The sequence below is a fragment of the Oreochromis niloticus genome, linkage group LG4 (assembly GCF_001858045.2).
Source record: "Oreochromis niloticus isolate F11D_XX linkage group LG4, O_niloticus_UMD_NMBU, whole genome shotgun sequence".
In the NCBI taxonomy this organism is placed as follows: domain Eukaryota; kingdom Metazoa; phylum Chordata; class Actinopteri; order Cichliformes; family Cichlidae; genus Oreochromis; species Oreochromis niloticus.
In genome coordinates this window covers 29,862,981-29,869,016 of record NC_031969.2, presented here as the reverse complement: position 1 = coordinate 29,869,016, position 6,036 = coordinate 29,862,981, and positions in this window count along the sequence as shown.

Sequence of the window (6,036 nt, the reverse complement as noted above, 5' to 3'; positions counted from 1 at the left end):
GTGTGTTCAGAGATGCTGCATGGTTGTAAAGAGCGGTTATTTGACTTACTGTTGCCTTCCCATCAGCTTGACACAAACTGGCTATTCTCCTCTGCCATTAACAAAACATTTTCATCCAGTATACTACACTAGATTGTCTCTCTTTCAGACCATTCTCTGTAAACCCTGGAGGTGGTTGTGTGGGTAAATTCCAGTAGAGGAGTGACACACTCAGACCAGCTCGTCTGGTACCAAACACCATGCCATATCCAAAGGCACTTCAACCAAACCACCTTTCAGTTTGAACCTCAGCAGGTCGTCTTGACCATGTTGGCATGCCTGAATGCACTGAGCTGCTGCTATGTGAGTGGACTGTGAGTGTATTTTAATGAATATAAGCCAGGTTGAGAATACAGCCACAAAACTTCCAGAAACTATGGAAAACTTTTATATAATGTGTTTTGTTCCCTCTTTTCACATCTGCAGCTGAGTTAACATCACTTCAAAAATCACAAATGATACTTGCAAAACATTTGTTAACGTGAAACAAAATCAGATGCTACCAGTTTGTAAAACACCTACAAGTGCTTCAAAATATTCAGTTAATTTATTTATTCACATTAAGATTTGACAGTCTTTGCGAATAATGATGAAACACACTCATGAGTTAAGGTCTGCAAAAAGTAATCTGTCAATTTCAAATCGGCAGAGAGACAAAAGCTAAATAATAAGCTTCCTAGTTTACAGAATAACAGAGTTGATTAAATATGAGCTGCAAATACACGAGATGTTGCCTGGAATGACAACTCTGTGTGACTCATTTGGGATTTTCATACAAAGAGACAAGAGAGGAAGGGACAAGCAGGCTGGCATTGTGATTTGGCAACACTACATGAAAAAGGTTTATTACTAAAAAGCTCAGAACAGCAGCTGGAGGAGGAGGAGGAGGAGGAGGAGGAGGCACCATTTACAGAATTACAATGTCTGCTCCTCTTTAAGGGATTGCACAAGTCAGAGTAGTCATGATGGATGTGGGCAGAAGTACTCAAATCTTTTATATAACTACAACTATCAATACACCTATTGGGAATCATAGTTCATTAAAAGTAAGTCTCGATATCAAATTTGATTAAAGGCCGTGGTGGAGGATGTGTTCAGATCCTTTACTGCACTACAAATAAAAGCCCTGCAGGAAATTATTTTTTTTATAGGAGCATATAATAAGATATAATCCCTCCCCCAAATTAATAACAACCAATTAAAATGGACATAAAACGACTCTATGTATTTGCCAGATATATTTTATCAGTTGACCACTGGACAGTTTAATCGATTCACCTCTGCTTTTATATTCTAATTAGCACATGTACTGTTTATTTTAATTTCTCTTGTTTTGTATGGAAAAAAATCTGAAATTTAGAGTAGAAAAGTAGAATAACTGGAGCTGTCAAATAAGTGTAAAGGGATAAATAATACAGTGGAGGAAATAATTATTTGATCCTGTGCAAAAATGAACAGTCTTTAATTTTTCTTAGTTTCATTTTAATCTAGAAAAACCCCCACACTACATAAAAGTTATAAATTGATTTGCAACCCTTTTGGCGAGCACAGTGGTAAGACGTTTCTTGTACTCGGTCGCCAGGTTTGCACGTCTCAGGAAGCATTTAGGCACTTGTTTTCCTTTAGGTTTTTTGGCTGCTCGAAGCTTCAGCGTCTTCCACAGATTTTCTAAAGGACTGAGGTCTGGAGACTGGCTCAGCCACTCCATGACCTTAATGTGTTTCTCCTTTAGTCACTCCTTTGTTGCCTTATCGGTATGTTTTGGGTTATTGCCATGCTGGAAGGCTCGTTCTCAATCCATCTTCAGTGTTCTGGCAGAGGAAAGGAGGTTCTCTTCCAAAACCTTATGGTACATGGTCCACTTGATTGGCGCCTCGATGCAGTGAAGTCGTCCTGTACCCTTAGCACAAAAACATGTTTCCACATCCGTGCTTGACTGTGGGGATGATATTCTTCAGGTCCTCCAAACACGGTGGGTTGAATTGGTGCCATATAGCTTGGTTTTGGTTTCGAAACGTATCTGAATCATTTAAATGTTCAAACTTAAGACAGGCATGTACAAATGCCTGCTTGAGCAGGGGGACCTTTCCGGCACTGCAAGATTTCAATCTATTACAGCGTAGTGTGTTACCAGCAGTGTTGGTCAAGTTACTTTGAAAAAGTAATCAATAACTAATTACTGATTACTTCCCCAAAAAAGTAATCCTGTTACTTTACTGATTACTTATTTTTAAAAGTAATTAAATACTTAGTTACTTTTTAAAAACACGATTTACAACCTGAATAGGTGATAAAGCGATAGATCTTTCAGCCCAATTCTACTTTTTCTGCATAATCCATCATACAAAATGTAATCAAATGGAAAAGTCTCTTTTTAAAACTTCTTTTATTAGTTTTAATCTTTTAACTTTATGCATCAAGCAAAAATTAAATTATATGCAACATTCTCTGACTGGAGGAAATTTGTTTAATATTTAAACCTATTTTCTGCACATTCCAGCACATAAAATAAAATATTTTTTTGTGTTTACACTCAGTCTTTCAAATAAATGCAAGTGAAACACAGCAGAAAATAAATAAAATCAAAGACTCAGCGGTCCTGTTGGCGCAGGTGTGCTGCAGCGGTCAGTGGAAGAATCCGCGAGTTTGTCTGTGAATTTCCCATTCCCTGGTAGCGTACACGGTGCTTGCTCGGAAGTTTGGGGGGGGTTTGGCTGTAAAAAGAAGTTTTCTTCCCACGCAGTGAACAGCGGACACTAACGCTTTTGTCACTTTGTACGGAATCAAACTCAAAGTAAGGTCAGTACTTCCACGCTTTAAACGCTGCACGCTCATACTCTCTCCCGCACTCGATATATTATCCATTGTTGATCTGCACACAGATGTTGTCACGAACGTCGCACTCGCTTACATCATTGTCATGAGACACTCTCGCAAAAAATCACGGTTTTAGTAACGCAGTAACGCAGCGTGCTTACGGGAAAGTAACAGTAATCTAATTACCGTTTTTGCAATAGTAATCCCTTACTTTACTCGTTACTTGAAAAAAGTAATCAGATTACAGTAACGTGTTACTTGTAACGCGTTACTGCTCAGCCCCTGTAGTTTTGAGCTGATCCCCCACCTTGCTCATGATGATCCCCATGAGGTAAGGGCGACTGAATGTCATTTTAAATGTCTTCAATAACTTCTGCATAACTGCACCACAGCTGTCATCTTCTCACCAAACTTCGTCCTGATGGTCTTATAGCTCATTCCAGCATTGTGCAGGTCTACAGTCTTGCTCCTGACATCCTTTGACAGCTCTTTGGTCTTTCTCATGGTGGTGGAGAGGTTTGAATGGAACAGAATGGAATGAACATCTGTCCACAGACACCAGAAAATATATTAAAGCATAACAATAAAAAACAAACAAAACCTCATAAATAAACTCACCTCCACGTCCATGCTGAAAACAGCTGCACATTATCATATTTAAAAGGTAAAAATATTTTTAATGTAAACACCTATGTAAAACGCTTACTTCTACTATAGTTTCTAGATATTTTTTCAAAACGTACATTTGACTTGAATTGTTAAAATATTTTGCTGTAATAATAATTCCCTTAACAATTTAACTAAAGGAATGTTTATTAAACAATCTAAAATTTACTATGATGCTCTTATATTAGTACAAACATCAGCTATAATTATTTTACCACTTCTCTTTGCTAACTGCTTAATAGCTACAGTCAAATTTTAGTCAGCATCATTTCAGTTAGCTGCTAATATAATAATAAAAACAAAAACAAAGAACGCAAGAATTTGTGCTTACCCTGCAGCAGAAATGCATTTTGATGTTTATACTGCCTGAAAATGGTGGAGAGAGGATAATAACCTCACCTGAAATCCTAAGTGAATTCGACAGGACATAGAGAGACAAATGCAAATATAAATCTGATGAGTCACAAAAATTGCTTCACGATAAACACAGACTGCATAATTTGGGAGGTTTGTTCAGACATCTATATTTGGCTGATGTGACAGCAGTGACTGGCATGTGGCAGATGCATGGTCACCAGGACGGGAGGGGCCCTGTGGGGTCATGACAGGTCAGCGGGTTAGAGGAATGCTGATAGGAATGCCCTGAGCGACGATCAGGGGTGCAACTCATCATGAGGACAACAACAAGAAGGATCAGCACGTCCCCTGGGAGCCATGACAGTGGACAGGCCCAGTGTGCCTGCACACTCACAGTGATTCAGAGGACAGGAGGGGGAAGCTGGGTTCACAAAAACTCACCTAAACGTGGAGATACAATGCATGATACACAATAAACACAGATTATTACACAGTGGGGAAAAAAAGCTTGTGGAAAGACTTGGTTTTCAGCTTTAATTGATCATAAAATGTGCAAACACAATCTGCTGGAAAACACACACTCACTAGTTTTTCACCTATCTGGAGACATAGATAAACAACTCAGGTTCTGGTGGAAAAACTGGTGAATATTTCTACCTTGGTTATAGCTGAAAATTAGACCAGAGCTGCTTCAGCTCAGCTTTATTCCCAGACTCTCCGAGGAGTCTGGATGCTTGTTTTATGCTTAAGCAGGGTAGTGTGAAGACAGTCTGCAGGCAATCATGGATGGCCCGTCTACTTGCAAAGAGTGTTTGCTGTCAGAAGGGGGCAGTGTCAAAAGCATGATTCAACTAGTCTGTGGGTCACTCTTGGTTGTGCTGTTGCCGGTCGATCAGCCAACTATAGAGAAGAGTGAAGCTATAACCTACGAAGAACTGAAGTGAAAGGCCGGTCCTTATTCTATATCTCAGTAAATTTAATTTCGTTATTTATTATTCATTTATTCATCGCCTGATGTCAACCAAATAAAACATGGACACACCTGTAAACCGAGACAGTGAAATAGTCCTGATATTGCAGGAGGCTTTCTAGGCCACTGTCAGCTTATGCTCGGACAATGAGGGTTATTTAAATAAAAAAATAAAAAACATATGGAGTTCATAAAGCATGAGTGCTGCCTCATTAAGGCAAAATGACAGCAAACAAACACAAAGATGTTCTGAAACACATGGATATCTTTCAAAGACTCAATTTTTTAATGAAAGCTGATATCAACAATTTCATATTAAATGCAAAATAAATGTAGAAGTAGAATAATCTTTAGCAGTGATGTGTGACATTAGTTACAACACCAAAATGTACAATATTGCACAAGTTAAAAAAAATTATAACTAGTTAGTCTATTTACTCAGTCACACTGCTAGAATTGTAACCTAAAGTATGGAATAAAGAAGTTGTGTTTGTTACATGATTCAGTATTACCCACAGCAGGGTGGTGAGATTGGATGGATATTGTATAAGAGTTGTTTGATAGTAGCAGAATGTAATTTTTTATTTTATTTTTCTTAATTGAGCAGCAGTCAAAGAAGGAGACCTTGGGGGACTGATCTTCAGTTGCTGAAACTGGCTGTTGTGACATGAAATATCATGTTTTAGATGGGGAAGAATCCCAAGCAGGTGAATGGGGTCCGGAGGTACCAGCGCGATAAAGTTGGAATCACCTAAATGAATTCTGGCATCAGCTTTTTGGACAGGAGCTAGGCTCTATTCCAATTTTAGTCTGCCTTGGTGAAAGGTGATGGGCTAGGGCAGCAGTCCCCAACCTGTTTTGTGCCACGGACCAGTTTATGTCCGACAATATTTTCACGGACCGGCCTTTAAGGTGTTGTGGATAAATACAACAAAATAAAACCAGTACTGGAACCCCCCCCAAAAAAGATTTATTCATAACACACAGGAAAACACCCAGGTAAACTGAGTTAATGATAAAAATAATAATTAAAAAAAAAAAGAAAAACCTGAAAACCATAAATTTCACACCCGAGCCTCAACTCCCGCGGCCCGGTACCAAATGACTCATGGACTAGGTTGGGGACCACTGGGCTAGGGGTATTCCACTGGTTGACAGCTGTATACTGGAATTTTTCCCACTGGATG